This window comes from Lemur catta, unplaced genomic scaffold, assembly GCF_020740605.2.
Source record: "Lemur catta isolate mLemCat1 unplaced genomic scaffold, mLemCat1.pri scaffold_55_ctg1, whole genome shotgun sequence".
NCBI classification, from domain to species: Eukaryota; Metazoa; Chordata; class Mammalia; order Primates; family Lemuridae; genus Lemur; species Lemur catta.
Window position 1 is genome coordinate 175092 of NW_025423860.1, and position 16828 is coordinate 191919.

Consider the following 16828-nt stretch of genomic DNA (forward strand, 5'->3'; position numbering starts at 1 on the left):
TTAGTTTTAAGGTTTGGGGTTAGTGTTAAGTTGAGGGTGATGGTATAACTTTAGGGTTAGTGCTTAGAGCTGTTAGGGTTAGGGTTTTGGTTAGGGTTGGGGTTAGGGTTAGTGTAAGAGGTTAGCGTTGTTAGGGTTAGGTTTAGGGACATGAATAGTGCCAAGTTTGGGCTAGGGCTAGGTTTAGGGCTAGAGCTAGGGCTAGGGTTAGGTTTAGGGTTAGTGTTAGTGTCAGGGCTAGGGCTAGGGCTAGGGCTATGAATAGAGCTAGGGCTAGTGGTAGGGCTAGCGTCACGTCTTGGGTTAAGGCTAGGGCTAGGGATAGGTTTAGAAATAGGGGTAGAGTTAGGACTTGGTTTAAGTTTAGGGTTATGGGTTAGGGTTAAGATTACAGCTAGGGGAAAGTGTTAGGGTTAGGGTTAGGAGACATGGTTAGCGTAAATGTTAGGTTTTGGGGTTAGGGTTAAGGTTAGGGGATAGGTTTAGGCTTAGCGGTTAGGGTTATGGTTAGGGTTAGAGGTTAGTGTTAAGGTTAGGGTTTATGGTTAGGGCTGGCATTAGGTTTAGTGTTAGGATTAGGGTTTAGAGTTAGGGTTAGGGGCTAGGGTTAGGTTTAGGTTTAGGGTTAGGGTTAGAATTACTGTTAGAGTTAGTGGTTAGATTTAGAGTTAGGGTAGGGTAACGCTTAACATTTAGTCTTAGGGTTAACTGTTAGGGTTAGGGTTAGAAGTTTGGGGTTAGTGGATAGGGTTTGTGTTAAGGTTAGGGATTTGGGGTTAGTGTCCGGGTTATGGGTTTAGTGTTAGGTTTAGGGGTATGGGATAGGATTAATTTTAGGGTTAGGAGTAGTGTTAGGGTAATGGGTTAGTGTTAGGGTTATGGTTAAGATTAAGCTTAAGGGTTAGGTTTAGGGTTCCAGTAAGTGTTTGAAGTTATGGTTAGTGTTAGCGTTAGGGTTTGGGGTTAGGTTTAGGGTTATGGTTAGGGTTAGAATTAGGGTTATGGGCTAAGGTTAGGGGTAGTGTTAGGGGCTAGGGTGAGGGTTAAGGTGAGTGGTTAATGTTAGGGTTAGGTTTAGGGGTATGGGTTAGGGGTTATGGTTGTTAGGGTTCGGGTTTGGGTTTGGGTTAGTGTTTGGGGTTAGGGTTAGTGTTATGGTTAGGGTTAGGTTTATGGTTAGTGTTAGGGGTTAGTGTTAGGGTTAGGGGTAAGGTTTAGGGTAAGGGTTAGGGTTAGGGGTTATGGTTAGAGTTAGGGAAAATGTTATGGTTAGGGTTAGGGCTAGGTTTATGTTTAGGGTTAAGGTTAGAATTAAGATTAGGGTTAGTGGTTAGGGTTAGGGGTTAGGGTTAGGGTTTGGTTTAGCATTAGGGTTAGTGTTACAGTTATGTTTAGGGGTAAGGGCTTTTAGGATTAGGATAGTGGTTAGGGTTAGTGTCATTGTTAGTATTAGGGGTTAGGGTTATTAGGCTTATGGATAATGTTAGAGTTAGGGCTAGGTTTAGGGCTAAGGTTAGAGTTAGGGTTTGGGCTAGGACTAGGGTTAGTGTGAGGGTTAATGTTAGGTCTAGTGTTAGGGTTAGGGTTAGGGGTTAGGGCTAGGGTTAGGGTTAGGGTTAGGCATTAGGGTTAGGGTTAGTGGTTAGGGTTACAGTAAGGATTAGGTATAGCGGTTAGGGTTGGGGTTAGGGTTAGGGTAAGGGTTAGGAGTTAGTGTTCGTGTTACATTTAGGGTTAGGGTTTACAGGTTAGTGTTAGGGATACGGTTAGGGTTAGTCATTAGGGCTTAGGGTTAGGGTTATGGTTTGGTTTAGGGTTAGGGTCTGGGTTTCGAATTAGGGTTAGGGTGAGGGTTAGGATTTAGGCTTAGGGTTAGGTTTATGGATTAGGGTTATGGTTAGGGTTTAGGGTTAGGGTTAGGGTTAGGGTTAGGGTTTAGGTTTAGGGTTAGGGGTTAGTGTTAAGGTTATGGTTAGGGTTAGGGTTGTGTTAGGGTTAGGGTTAGAGGTGAGGGTTAGAGTTAGTGTTAGGGGGGTAGGTTTAGAGTTAAGGGTTACTTTTAACGTTAGGCTTGCAGTTAGTGTTTAGGGTTAGGGTTAGGTTAGGTTCAGGTTTAGGGTTTTGTGTCAGGGTTAGCATTATCGTTAGGGTTTGGGGTTAGTGTTATGGTTAGGGTTAGTGTTAGGTTTAGGCTTAGGCTGACGTTTAGGGTTAGAGTTATGGTTCAGATTATGGTTTTTGTTAGGGTTTAGGGTTAGGGTTACTGTTAAGGTTAGCATTTAGGGTTATGATAAGGTTAGGTTAGGGTTAGTGTTAGTGTTAGAGTTGTGTTAGGTTTAGGATTAGCAGTAAAGATTAGGGCTAGGGTTAGTGTTAGTGGGTTAAGGTTGGGGTTAGGGTTGGAGTTTGGATTAGGATTAGTGTTCTAGTTATGCTTGTAGTTAGAGATAGGGTTAGGTTTAGGGTTAGTGTTAGGTGTTAGGGTTCGGTTTAGTGTTAGGGTTAGGGATAGTGTTAAGTATTAGGTTTAGGTGTAATGGTCATGGTAGCATTTAGGGTTTAGCAATAGAGTAATGTTTAATGGTTAGTCTTAGGGTTATCTGTTAGTGTTAGGGTTAGCAGTTTGGGGTTCTGGGTTAGGGATAGTGTTAAGGTTAGGGATTAGGGGTTATGGTTGGGGTTATCATTAGGGTTAGGGGTTTAGTTTTAGGTTTAGTGGTAAGGGATTGGATTAGGTTTAGGGTTACGGGTTAGTGATAGGGTTAGGGTTATGGGTTAGGGTTAATTTAAGGGTAAGGGTTAGGTTTAGGTTTGGAGTTAATGTTAGAAGTAGTTTTAGGGATAGGTGTTAGGTTTAAGGTTAGGGTTAGCGGTTAGTGTTAGGTTTAGGGGTAAGGGATAGGGTTAGGTTTAGGGTTGGGGTTAGTGTTAGGGTTAGGGGTTAGGTTTATGGTTAAGTTTATGTTTAAAGGTTAGGTTCAGGGTTCAGGTTACTGTTAGGGGCTAGTGTTAGTGTTAGGGTTAAGGTTATGGTTAGGGTTAGTTTTAGGTTTATGGTTAGGGTTTAGCGTTAGGGTTAGTGTAAGATAGTTAGGTTTAGAGTTAAGGGTTACTTTTAGAGTTAGGGTTACGGTTAGGGTTTAGGGTTACGGGTAGTGTTAGGTTTAGGGTTAAGACTTAGTGTTAGGTTAGTGTTAAGGTTAGGGTTAGTGTTAGGGTTTAGGTTTAGGGTTATGGTTAGGGTTAATGTTAGGGTTTGGCTTAGGCTTAGGCTTAGGGTTATGATTAGGGTTAGGGATTGGAGTTATGATAGGGTTAGTTTAGGGTTAGGGTTAGTGTTAGGGTTGTGTTAGTTTTAGGGCTAAGGTTAGGGTTAGGGATTAGGGTTAAGGTTAGTGTTAGGGGGTTAGATTTAGTGTTAGGGTTTGGGTTAGTGTTCTCGTTAGGTTTGTGGTTAGGGATAAGGTTATGTTTAGGTTTAGGGTTAGGTGTTAGGGTTAAGTTTAGGGTTATCATTATGGTTCGGGTTAGTGTTAAGTGTTAGCTTTAGGGTTAATGGTTAGGGTAGCATTTAGGGTTAAGGGTTAGGGCAAGGTTTAACGGTTAGTTGTAGGGTTAACTGTTAGGTTTAGGAATAGCGGTTTAGGATTTGGGGTTAGGGATAGTGTTAAGGTTAGGGGTTAGGGGTTAGGCTTTGGCATTAGTATTAGGGTTAGGCGTTTAGTTTTAGGTTTAGGGGTAAGGGATACGGTTAGGTTTAGGGTTAGGGGTTAATGTTAGGGTCACGATTAGAGTTATGAGTTAGGGTTAATGTTAACGGTAAGCGTTAGGTTTAGCGTTAGGGTTAGTATTAGAAATAGGGTTAGAGATAGGTGTTAGGTTTAGGGTTAGGGTTAGGGGATAGTGTTCGGGTTAGGGTTGGGGATAGTGTTCGGTTTAGGGTTAGAGATAGGCATTAGTGGTTTCAGATTAGGGTTAGAGTTTAGGGTTATGTTTATGGTTTGGGTAAGAGCTAGGGTTACTCTTGGGGTTAGAATTAGGGATTAGGGTTAGGGGTTAGGGCTAGTTTTTTGTATAGGGTTAGGGTTAGTATTAGGATTAGGGTTAGGTGTTAAGGTTAGTATTAGGGTTAGCATTAGGATTACGGTTAGGGGTTAGGGCTTTTAGGGTTAAGGTAATGGTTTGGGTTAATGTTAACGTTAGTATTAGGGATTAGGGTTGTTATGTTTGGGGTTAGGTTTTTTGTTAATGTTAGTGTTAGGGCTAGGGCTAGGGTTAGGGCTAGGGCTAGAACTAGGGCAAGGGCTATGGTTAGGTCTAGAGCTAGGTCTAGGGCTATTGTTAGGTCTAGGTCTAGGGCTAGTGTTAGATCTATGGTTACACGTAAGTGTAGGATAAGGGTTAGGTTTATGGGTTACGGTTAGAGTGAGGGTTAGGTGTTATGGTTAGGGTAACCTTTAAGGTCTTTGGTTAGAATTAGGGTTAGGCATTAGGGATAGGTGTAAGGGTTAGCGTTAGGGTTAGGGTTTATGCTTTGGGCTAGCGTTAGGGTTAGGATTAGGGGTAAGTGGTAGGTTTAGAGGATAGGGTTAAGTTTAGGTTTGGGGTTAGGGTTAGAATTTGGGTTAGGGTGAGGGGTTAGGGTTAGTGTTAGTGTTAGGGTAAAGTTTAACAGTTATTCTTAGGGTTAACTGTTAGGGTTAGGGTTTGAGGTTTGGTGTTAGGGTTTAGGGTTTGTGTTAAGGTTAGGGGTTAGGGTTAGAGTCTGGGGTTAGTGTTAGGGTTAGTGGCTTAGTGTTAGGTTTAGGGGTAAGTGACAGGGTAAGGTTTAGGGTTAGGGGTTAGTGTGAAGGTTAGGGGTTAAGGTTAGGGTTTTGGTTAAGATTAGGTTTAAGGGTTGGGGTTAGGGTTAGGGTTAAGGTTAGGGGCTAGTGTTTGGATGAGGGTGAGGGTTAGGGTTAGGGTTAAGATTAGTCATAGGGTTAGGGTTAGAGTTAAGGGTTAGGGTTAGGTTTAGGTTTAAGCTTTGGGTTAGAATTAGGGTTAGGGATTCGGGTTATGGTTAGGGTTATGGTTAGGGGTTTTGGTTAGTGTTACAGTTACCATTAGGTTTATGGTTAGGGGTCAGGGTTAGGGTTAGCATTCGGCATAGGGTTTGGGATAATGGTTAGTGTTACAGTTAGCGTTTGGGGTTAGGTTTAGGGTTATGGTTAGGGTTAGGTTTAGGGTTACGGTTAGGGTTATGTTTGGGGTTAATGTTAGTGTTAGGTGTTAGGGGTTAGGGTTTGGTGTTAGGGATTAGGGTTAGGGTTAAGGTTAGAGTTAGGTTTAGGCTTTAGTGTTAGGCTTAGGGGTTAGGTTTAGGGTTACAGTTAGGGGTTAGGGTTAAGGTTTTTGGTTAGATTTAGGGCTTTCATTAGGGTTTGTGGTTAGAGTTAGGATTAGGTGTTTCTGTTAGGGTTAGTGTTAGGGATAAGGGATTCTGTTTGCGGTTATGGTTAGGGGTAAACTTAGGGTTAGGTTTAGGGTTAGGGGTTAAGATTAGTGTCAGGTTTAGAGGTTAGTGTTAGGGTTAGTGTTTTTGGATAGGGTTAAGGTTAGGGTTAAGGTTAGGGATTAGGGATTCTGCTTGCGGTTATGGTTAGGGGTAAACTTAGGGTTTGGATTAGGGTTAGGGGTTAGGATTAGGGTCAGGTTTAGAGGTTAGTGTTAGGGTTAGTGTATGGGGTCAGGGGTTATGGTTAAGGGTAAAGGTTAGGAGGAATTGTTATGGTGAGGTTTATTGGTTTTTTGGGTTAAGGATTAGGGTTAGGGGTTATGTTTAGGGTTAAGTTTTTGGCTTAGCGTTAGGTTTAGAGTTAAGTGTTATGGTTCTGGTTAGGGGGTTACAATTATGTTTAGGGTTCAGGGTTAGTGTCAGGGTTAGGGGTTAAAGTTAGGATTAGGGTTAGGGTTAAGTGTTACCATTACGGTTAGGGCTTAGGGATAGTGTAAGAGGTTAGGTTTAGGGTTATGTTTAGGGCTAGGCATTAGGTAAGGGTCAGAATTAGTATTAAGTGTTAGGGTTAGGATTAGTGTTAAGTGTTTTGGTTAGGGTTAGGGTGTAGTGTTAGGGTGAAGGGTTAAGAGTTAGGGTTAGGTTTACGCATTAGGGTTGGCATTAGCTTTTAAGGTTAAGTTTAGTGTTTAGAGTTAGTGTTGGGGGTTGGTGTCAGAGGTTAGATTTAGGGTTTGGGGTTAAGGTAAGTGTTAGAGCTTAGATTTAGCAGTTAGTTTAAGGGCACAGGACCAGTATAATCTATGGTGAGAGGGGTCCGGACAGGGTCACTGCAACACCACAACATCGTACCCTGGGCCTTGGGCCCTGACTGTCATGCAACACTCAGGCAGAGCCTCATCTCATGCATGGCGTGGCTGGACTGTAGGCATGCTGAACTCTGAGAATGGAATAAGTGTGGGAAATATGTTTAGGGGTTAGGGGCCAGGGTTAGTGTTAGGGTTAGGGCTTACATTTAGCATTAAGGTTAGGGTTTAGGGTTAGCGTTAGGTTTAGGGGGAGGGTTAGAGTTAGGGTTTAGGGTTTGGGTTAGGGTTAGGGTAAGGTGTTAGGGTTAGCATTAGGTTTTACAGTTAGCATTAAGGTTATTGTTAGGTGTTATTTTTAGGGTTATGGTGAGGGATTAGGGTTTCAGATTCAGGTTAAGACATGAGCTGTGTATGATCTATCAGGGGTGGGGAACTGGGAAGATCGCCTGGGCCCCACTCCATTGTACACAGGGCATGGGCCTCAGCCTTTCAAGTAGGACACAGGGGCATAGCCTCATCTCATGCATGGCATGGGTGGATTGTAGGCTTCTTTAACTTTTCAAATTGAAGAGGTCTGAGAATTAGATTTGGGTTTAGGGTAAGGGGTTAGGATTAAGGTTAGGGTTAGGTGTTAGGGACTAGAATTAGGTGTATGGGTTACGGTTGAGGTTAGAATTAGTGTTAGGGTTACTGTTATGGTTAGGGATTAGGACTATGTTTAGTGGTTAGGTTTAGGTTTAGGGTGAGGGGTTGTGGTTAGGGTTAGGGATTAGCGTTAATGTTAGCAGTTAGACTCATGGGTTACAGTAGAGCAAGGGGTTAGGGTTAGTGTTAGGGTTAGGACTTACGTTTACTGATTAGTGTTAGGGCAAGGGCCCTGTCTAGTCTATGGGGCACTGGTGGTGTGGAGCATGGCTGCGTCCCCACTGCATTGTACCCTGGGTCTTTAGGCTCTGTCACGCAGGACTCAGGCAGAGCCTCATCTCATGCATGGCATGGCTAGATAGTAGATTTGCTTAACTCCTAGAATCGAAGAAGTGTGAGCATTAGACTTAGGGTTAGGATTAGGGTTAGTGTTTAGGATTAGGTTTAGTGTTAGGGTAAAGGGTTAGGGTTAGGAATATAGTTAGGGTTTGGGGCTAACATTAGTGTTAGGGCTAGGGTTTAGGGTTTGGTTTTAGGGTTAGGGTCGTTGTTTGCTTAGGGTTAGGGCTAGGTTCATTGTAAGGGGTACGGTTAGGGTGAGGGTTAGCATTCTAGGATACGTGTTAGTGGTTAGGTATTATGCTTTTGGTTATGGATCCGTGTTAGAGTTAGGGCTTCAGGGTTCGGATTAGGGTTAGGGTTAGGGATGAGGGTTAGTTTCAGAGGTTAGGGTTAAGCTTAGGGTTAGGTTTAGGGGTTAGGGTTAGCCTTAAGGTTAGAGTTAGGGGTTAGAGTTAGGGATTAGGGTTAAGGCATGGGCCCTATCTGCTCTATGCAGAGTCGGGACTGGGAGCATGGCCAGTAATCCACTCCGTTGTTCCCAGGTTATGGGACCCTGGCTCTCATGTGTGACACAGGAGCGGAGCATCATCTCACGCATCGCATGTGTTGGTTGTAGGCTTGCTTATATCTGAATGGAAGAAGTGTGAGAATTACATTTAGGGTTAGGATAACGGGTTAAATTTATGGTTAGGGATAGGTTCTGTGGTTTGGGTTAAGGTTAGGGTTTAGAGTTAGTGTTGGGTGTTAGGGTCAGGGGTTAAGTTTAGGGTTAGGGGTTAGGGTTAGTGTTAGGGCTTAGATAGAGTGGTCCTCTGTAAGGGCAGGGGACCTGTCTAGTCTATGGTGACAGGGATGCAGACAGGATCACCGCAACACCACACCATCGTACACTGAGCCTTTGGCCCTGACACTCATGCATGACTCAGGGAGAAACTAATCTCATGCATGGTATGGCTGTGTTGTAGGCTTGCTTAACTCTGTGAATGGAAGAAGTATGAGAATTAGGGTTAGGGTTATGGTTAGGGTTTTGGGGTTAGGGGTTAAGGTTAGTGTTAGGGTTAGGGGAGTGGGCTTAGGGATTGGGGTTAGTGTTAGGATTAGGGGTTAGGGGCTAGGTTTAGGGGATAGGGTTAGGGTTAGGTCTAGCATCAGGGGGTTGGTGTTAGGGTTAGGGTTAGGGTTAGATTTAAGGGTTAGGATACGGGATAATGGTTAGGGTTAAAGTTAAGTTTAAATGTTAGGATTAAAGTTAGCGGTTATGGTTAGTTTTAGGGTTAAGTGTTATGCATAGGGTTAGGGTGTTAACAGTTAGGGTTTGGGTTAAGAGTTTGGGTCTGGGTTAGTTTTTAGGGTTAAGGGTTAGGATTAGGGTTAAGGGTTAGGGTTAGTGTTAGGGTTAAACGTTAGTATTAGGGTTAAAGCTCAAGGTTAGGGCTAGGGTTAAGGGTTAGGGTTAGGGTTAATGGTTAGGGTTAGGTTAAGGGTTAAGCTTTTTGATTAGAGTTAGGGTTAGCATTAACAGTTAGGGTTAAGTTTAGGGTCAAGTGTTAGGATTAACAGTTAGTTTTAGGGTTAACTTTTAGATTTATGGGTTTCAGGTTATGGGTTAGGGTTTTTGTTAGGGTTAAGTGTTAGGAGTTAAGCTTTGGGGTTAGTGTTAGGTTTAGGGGTTATGTGTTAGGTTTACAGGTTAGGGTTAGGGTAGGGTTCAGGTTTAGGGGTTAGTGTTCAGGTTAAGTGTTAGGGTTAGGGTTAACGGTTAATATTCCGGTTAAGGGTTAGGTTTGCTGTTAGGTTTAAAGTTTAGTGTTAGGGTTAAAGTTTATGGTTAGGCTTAGGGTTAAGGGTGAGTTTTAGTGTTAAGGTTAGAGGTTACGTTTAGGTTTAGGGTTAATTGTTAGGGTTAGGATTAGGGTTAGGATTAAGGCTTATGGTGAGGGTTAACGGTTAGGACTAGGGTTAAGGGTTAGGTTTGGGGTTTAGGGTTAGTGTTAAGGTTTTGGGTTAGCGTTAGGTTTGGTATTAAAAGTTATTTTTATGGTAGATATTAGGATTAAGTTTAGGGTTCATGGTTGGGTTTAGGGTTAGGGGTTAGGGTTAAGGGACAGGGTTAGGAATAATGGTTTGGGTTATGGTTAGGGTTAAGGGTTAGAGTGAGGTTTACCGGTTAGTCTTAGGGTTAAGTGTTAAGGTTAGGGTTAGGGGTTTGGGGTTACGAGTTAGGGTTAGTGTGAGCATTAGGGTTTAGGTGTTAGGGTTAGGGTTATGGCTTAGGGTTAGGTTTAGGGTTCTCGGTTAGTGTTAGGATTAGGACTAGGGGTTAATGTTAGGGTTAGGTGTTAGAGTTAGGATTAGGATTAAGAGTTAGTGTTAGTGTTACAGTTAATTGTTCAGGTTAGGGTTAAGATTTAGGGTTAGTGTCAGGGGGTAAGTGTTAGTGTTAGTTTTAGTGGTTAGGGTTGAGGGTTAGAATTAGGGTTAAAGGTTAAGGTTAGGATTAGGGTTAAGGGTTAGTATTAGGGTTAAGGGTTTGTGTTATAGTTAGGGTTAAGAGTTAAGGGTTAGGGTTATTGGCTATGGTTAGCTTTAGGTTTAAGAGTTAGGGTTAGGGTTAGGGTTTGTGGTTTAGTTTTAGGGTTAGCTTTAAGGTTTCAGGTTATGCTTAGTGTTAGAGTTAAGTGTTATGGTTAGGCTTAGTGGTTAAGGTTAGGGTCAGGGTTCACGGTTAGTGTTAGGGTAATAGGTTAAGGTTAGGGTTAGGGTTTAGGGTTAGGGTTAAGGTTAGGTCTAGGCTTTAGGGTAAGGTTTAGGGATTAGTTGTTACGGTTATAACTTGGAGTTAGGGTTAGAATCATGGAATAGGCGTTGTTGTCAATGTAATTGTCATGCATTACGGTTAGGTTAAGGGGTTAAAGTTAGGGTTATTGTTAGGTTTACGTGTTAAGGTGACCAATAGGGTTCGATTAGGTGTTATATTTAAGGTTAGGATATGGGTTAGGGGTAGTGATTATGCTTAGGGCATGGGCTCTGTCTGCACTGGGGGTGGTTAGGGTGCTGGGATTGTCACCAGGAACCCACTCTATCATACCCTGAGTATGAGTCCCTGGGTTTCCTGCAGGACACAGTGACAGAGCCTCCTTTCATGCATGGCATGTGAGGGTTGTAGGCATTCTTAACTCTCAGAAAGCAAGAAGTCTGAGAATTAGATGTAGGGTTAGGATTATGGTTAGGATTAGGGATTAACGTTAGTGTTAGGGTGAGGGCTTAAGGTTAGTGGTTAGGGTTATGGTTAGGGTGCTTGTTTGGTAGGATTAGGGATTCAGATGTTGTAAGTGGTAGTGTTAGGCTTAGGGCTGTCATTAGGGTTAGGGTTAATGTTTTACAGTTAGTGTTGTGGTTTAGGTACTACTGTTATGCTTATGAGTTAGGGTTAGATTTAGGGGTTAGAGGTTGGGTTTAGCATTAGGGTTAGGGTTAGGGTTAGGGTTAGCAATAGGGTTAGACTTAGGTGTTAAGGTTAGGGTTAGGAGTAGCGGTTAATATTGGGGATTAGGGTTAATGCATGGGCCCTATCTGCTCTATGCCTGGTCGGGAACAGGGAGCATCACCGGGACCCCACTCCATTGTACCCAGGGCATGGGACCCTGCCTCTAACTTGGGATACTGGGGCGGATCCTCATCTCACGCATGGCTTGGGTTGGTTGTAGGATTCCTTATCTCTGTGTATGGAAGTGTGACAATTACATTTAGGATAAGGATAAGGGGTTAGGATTACCGTTAGGGTTAGGGATTAGGACTAGGTTTAAGGGTTAATGTTAGAGTTAGGGGTTAGGGTTAAAGTTAGGGTTTAGAGTTAGGGTTGGGGTTTATGGTCCGGGGTTAGGTTTAGGGTTAGGTGTTAGGGTTATTGTTAGGGCTTAGATTTAGAGGTTAGTTTAAGGACACAGGACCTGTCTATCTATGGTGAGAGGGGGCGGGCAGGGTCGCTGCGAACCCACTGCATCGTACCCTGGGCCTAGGGCCCTGACTGTCATGCAGCACTCAGGCGGAGCCTCATCTCATGCATGGCATGGCTGGATTGTAGGCTTGCTTAACTCTGAGAATAGAAGAAGTTTGAGAAACACTGTTACGGTTAGGGTTAGGGGTTAGGTGTTAAGGGTTAGGGTTACTATGAGGGTTAGGGGTTAGGTTTAGGGTTAGCGGTTAGTGTTTGGATTAGGACTAGGGGTTTGGGTTACAGTCAGGTGTAAGGGTTAGGATTAGGGTTAAGAGTTAGGGTTACAGTTAAGTGTTTTAGCGTTAAGGTTTAGGGTTACGGTCAGGGTTAACGGTTAGTGTCAGTGTTAACAGGGTTGGGATAAGCGTTAGGATTAGGGGTTAGGGTTAAGGGTTAGGATTAGGATTAAGGGTTAAGGTTAGGGTTAAGGGTTAGTATTAGTGTTAAGAGTTTGTGTTAAGGTTAGGTTTGAGGGTTAAGTTTAGGGTTAATGGTTAGGGTTAGGTTTAGGGTTAAGGGTTAGGGTTAGGGTTTGTGCTTTAGTTTTAGGGTTAGGTTTAAGGGTTCAGGTTAGCATTAGTGTTAGAGTTAACCATTATGGTTAGGCTTAGCAGTTAGGGTTAATATCAGGGTTCAGGGTTAGTGTAAGAGGTTAAGATTTATGGTTAAGGGTTACGGTTAGGTTTATGTTTAGGGGTAGGGTTATGGGTTAGGGGTAGTGTTTATACTTAGGGCATGAGCCCTAGCTGAACTAGGGTGGTGAGTTGGGGGGCTGGGATTGTCGTCAGGAACGTACTCTATCATACACTGGATATGGGCTCGTGGGTTTTATGCAGGACACAGTGGCAGAGCCTCCATTTACGGATGACATGGGAGGATTGTAGGCTTGCTTAACTCTGAGAATGGAAGAAGTCTGAGAATTAGATTTAGGGTTAGTATTATGGTTAGGATTACGGATTAACAGTGTTAGGGTGAGGGCTTAGTGTTAGGGGTTAGTGTTAGGGTTAGGGCGATTGTTTGGTTAGGGTTAGGGCTAGAGATGTTGTAAGTGGTAGTGTTAGGCTTAGGGTTGTCATTAGGGTTAGGGTTATGGTTAGTGTTTTACAGTTAGTGTTATGGTTTAGGTACTATGGTTATGGTTACAGGTTAGGGTTAGAGTAAGAGATTAGAGGTTTGGTTTAGTGTTAGGGTTAGGGTTAGTGTTAGCAGTAGGGTTAGGTTTAGATATTATGGTTAGGGTTAGTGGTAGCGGTTAAGCTTAGGGATTAGGGTAAACACATGTGCCCTATCTGCTCTATGCTGGGTTGGGAACAGGGAGCATCACCGGGACCCCACTCCATTGTACCCAGGGCGTGGGACCCTGCCTCTCCCTTGGGATGCTGGGGTGGAGCTCATCTCACGCATGGCTCGGGTTGGTTGTAGGCTTGCTTATCTCTGCGAATAGAAGAAGTGTGAGAATTACGTTTAGGATAAGTGTAAGGGATTAAGAATATGGTTAGGGTTAGTGATTAGGAGTAGGTTTAGGTGTTAGGGTTAGGATTAAGGGTTCATGTTAAGGTAGGGTTTAGAGTTAGTATTGGGCGTTAAGCATAGGGGTTAGGTTTAGGGTTAGGTGTTAGGGTTTATGTTAGGGCTTAGATTTAGTGGTTAGTTTAAGGGCACAGGACCTGTCTATCTATGGTGCGAGGGGGGCGGGCAGGGTCGCTGTGACACCACTCCATCCTACACTGTACCTAAGACCCTGACTGTCATGCAGCACTCAGGCGGATCCTCGTCTCATGCATGGCATGGCTAGATTGCAAGCTTGTCTAACTCTGAGAATGGAAGAAGTGTGAGAATTAGATTTAGGGTTAGGGTTAATGTTAAGGTTAGGGGTAGGGTTAGGGTTAGGGCTTCGGGTTTATGTTAGGGTCAGGGGTTAGGGGTAGCATTAGGTGTTAGTGTTAGCATTAGGGTTATGGTTAGGTGTTATGTTTAGGGTTAGGGTCAGGGTTTAGGGTTATGGATTCAGGTTAGGACATGGGCCCTATCTGATCTGTCAGTGGTGGGCAACAGGGAAGATCGCCTGGGCCCCACTCCATTGTACACAGGGCATGGGCCCCTGCCTTTCATGTAGGCTACAGGGTCAGAGCTTCATCTCACGCATGGCATGGGTGGATTGTAGGCTTCCTTAACTTTTCAAATTGAAGAAGTTTGAGAGTTACATTTGGGGTTAGGGTAAGGGGTAAGGATTAAGGTTAGGGTTAGGTTTTCAGGACTAAGATTATATTTAGGGATTATGGTTAGAGGTTAGAATTAGGGTTAAGGTTACAGTTACAGTCAAGGATTAGAATTATGTTTAGTAGTTAGGTTTAGGTTTAGCGTGAGGGGTTATGGTTAGGATTAGGAATTTGGGTTACTGTTAGGATTTAGGTTCATGGGTTACTGTTAGGGCTAGGGATTCATGTTAGTGTTAGCTTAGGTTTAATGATTAGTGTCAGTGCACAGGCCCTGTCTACTCTATGTGGCACTGGGGGTGTGGAGTGTAGGTGCGTCCCCGCTCCATCATACCATGGGTCTTGGGATCTGATCGTAACGCAGGACTCAGGCAGAGCCTCATCTCACACATGGAAATGGCCAGATTGTAGGCTTGCTTAAGTCCTAGAATGGAAGAAGTGTGAGAATTATATTTTGGGTTAGGATTGGGGTTAGGGTTTAGATTTAGGGTAAAGGGTTAGGGTTAGGAATATCATTAGGGTTAGAGGCTAACTTTAGTGTTAGTGCTAGGGTTTAGGGTTAGGGGTTAGGGTGAGGGTCGTTGTTCGGTTAAGGTTACGGCTAGGTTCATTGTAAGGGGTAGGGTTAGGGTTAGGGATGTGGTTAGGGTAAGAGTTAGGGATAGCGTTTTATGGTTAGTGTTATTGTTTATGTATTACGGTTTTGGTTATGGGTTCGTGTCAGTGTTAGGAGTTAGGGGTTGGGGTTAAGGTTAGGGATGAGGGTTAGTTTGAGAGGTTAGGGTTAAGCTGAGAGTTAGGTTTAGTTCGTACATTTAGCTTTAGGCTTAGGGTTAGGGGTTAGAGTGACGAATTAGGATGAAGGCATGGGCCCTATGTGCTCTATATGGGGTCGGGACTGGGAGCATCACCGGGAACGCACTTGGTTGTGCCCAGTTCATGGGACCTTGCTCTCATGTGGGATACAAGGGTGGAGCATCATCTCACATATTGCATGTGTTGGTAGTAGGCTTGTTTACTTCTGCGAATGGAGGAAGTGTGAGAATTACATTTAGGGTTAGGGTAACCGGTTAGGATTATGGTTAGGGATAGGGTCTGTGGTTAGGGTTAAGGTTAGATTTTAGAGTTAGTGTTGGGGGTTAGAGTCAGGGGTTAAGTTCAGGGTTATGGGTTAAGGTTAGTGTTAGGGCTCAGATTTAGTGGTTAGTTTAAGGGCACAGGACCTGTCTAATCTATGGTGAGAGGGGTACGGAGAGGATCGCCACGACACCACCCCATTTTACTCCTGCATTTGGCCCAGACCTACATGCAAGACTCAGGCGGAGCCTCATCTCATGCATAGTATGGCTGGATTTTAGACTTGCTTAATTCTTAGAATGGAAGAAGTGTGAGAATTAGGGTTAGGGTTAGCTTTAGGGGATTCGTGTTAGGGATTAGGGTTAGTGGTAGGGTTAGGGGTTAGGGATTAATGGTTAGGGTTAATGTTAGGGTTAGGATTAGAGTTAGGGTGAGGGTTAGGTTTGGGTTTAGGTTTAGGGGTAGGGGTTAGTGTTAGGCCTAGGGGTTAGGGTTAGGGTTAGGGTTGTTTGTAGAGTTGTGGTTAGGGTTAATGGTTTAGGGTTAGGGTTTAGGTGTTATGGTTATGGCTAGGAGGTAGGGTTACAGTTAGGATTAGTGTCAGGGTTTAGGGTTAAGTTTAGCATTAGGGTGGGGTTTGGGGTTAGGGTTAGGGTTTACGGTTAAAATTAGAGTTGTGGTTGGGGATAGCGTTGGGGTTGGGGTTAGAGTTAGGGTTAGGGGTTGGAGTCCGTGTGTAGGTTGGGATTGGGGTTAGGGTTCAAATTAGGGGTTAGGGTTAGTGTTAGGCATTAGGTCAATCCTACAATCCACCTCTTTATAGTGGCTTTCTCTCCGTGAAGGGAAGGGTTCTTGTTCATAACTCCTCTCAGGCTAAGAGTTACCCTCTTCCTATGAAATGACTCTTTCTTCATTGTGTTTGACAGAACCTCTCACACTTCTTCCACTCTCAGAGTTAAGCAAGACTACAATCCAGCCATGCTATTTGTGAGATGAAACTCTGCCCATGTCCTGCGTGACAGTCAGGGCCTCATAGCTAGGGTACGCTGGGGTGGGATCCCTGTGATGCTCTCTGCCCCCGAGCCCTCATAGAGTAGACGGGGCTCAAGCCTAAACTTAAACTTTAAACCTAAGCACTATCCCTAAACATAATCCTCACCAAACCAGTGACTCTAACCCCTAACACTAAACCTAAGCACTAATCTTAACGGTAATTGCTCACCCTAACCCTAACACCTAAAACTAATCCTAATTTATAACCCTAACCCTAATCCCTAACTCTAGTCTTAACCCAAATACTAACCCCTAACCCTAACCCTAAATCTAAATCTCATACTTCTTCCATTATCAGAGTTAAGAAAGCCTACAATACCCTCATGCCAAGCGTGAAATGAAGCTGCGCCCTTGTGTTCCACATGAAAGGCCGGGACCCTTGCCCTCCGTATAATGGAGTCGGGTACCAGAAATGCTCCCAGTTCCTGACGCCCCACCCATAGAGTAGATAGCGTCCATTCCCTAACCCTAAAACCTAGCTCTCACCCATCACTCTAATCATACCCATACCACCTAATCCTAACCCTAATGCTAACACCAAACCCTAAACCTAACCCTAAAAGTAACACTAACCCTAAGCCCAAACCCTACCCCTTAACACTAACACTAACCCCTATTTATAACCGTAACACCTAAAGTCTAACACTAACTCAAAAACTCTCACCCTAACACTAACACTATCAAAACCACTAACCTTATCCTTAACCCTAACAACAACCCTAACCCTAACAATGACCCTAACAGTAACACTAAACCATAACCCTAACCTTACCCTAACCCTACCCCTAAACTCTACCCCTAACAGTTAACCCTAACCTTAACCCTAACACTAAACCCTAACCCTAACCCCTAACACTAAACCTAACCCCTAACCCGAACTCTAACAACAATCTTAACCTCAACCCCAACCCCAACCCCTAACCTTAACCCTAACCCTAATTCTCACACTTCTTCCATTCTCAGAGTTAAGCAACCTTAAAATCCAGCCATGCCATGAGTGAGAGGAGGCTCCACCTGAGCCTTGATAGTAGGTCTGGGCCCAAGGCAAGGGTACAATCATGTGGTGTCACGGCGACCCTCTCCACACCCCTCTCACCATAGATTAGACTGGTCCTGTGCCCTTAAACTAACCACTAAATCCAAGCCATAAAACTAACCCTAACCCCTAAACAAAAATCTAACCACTGACCCT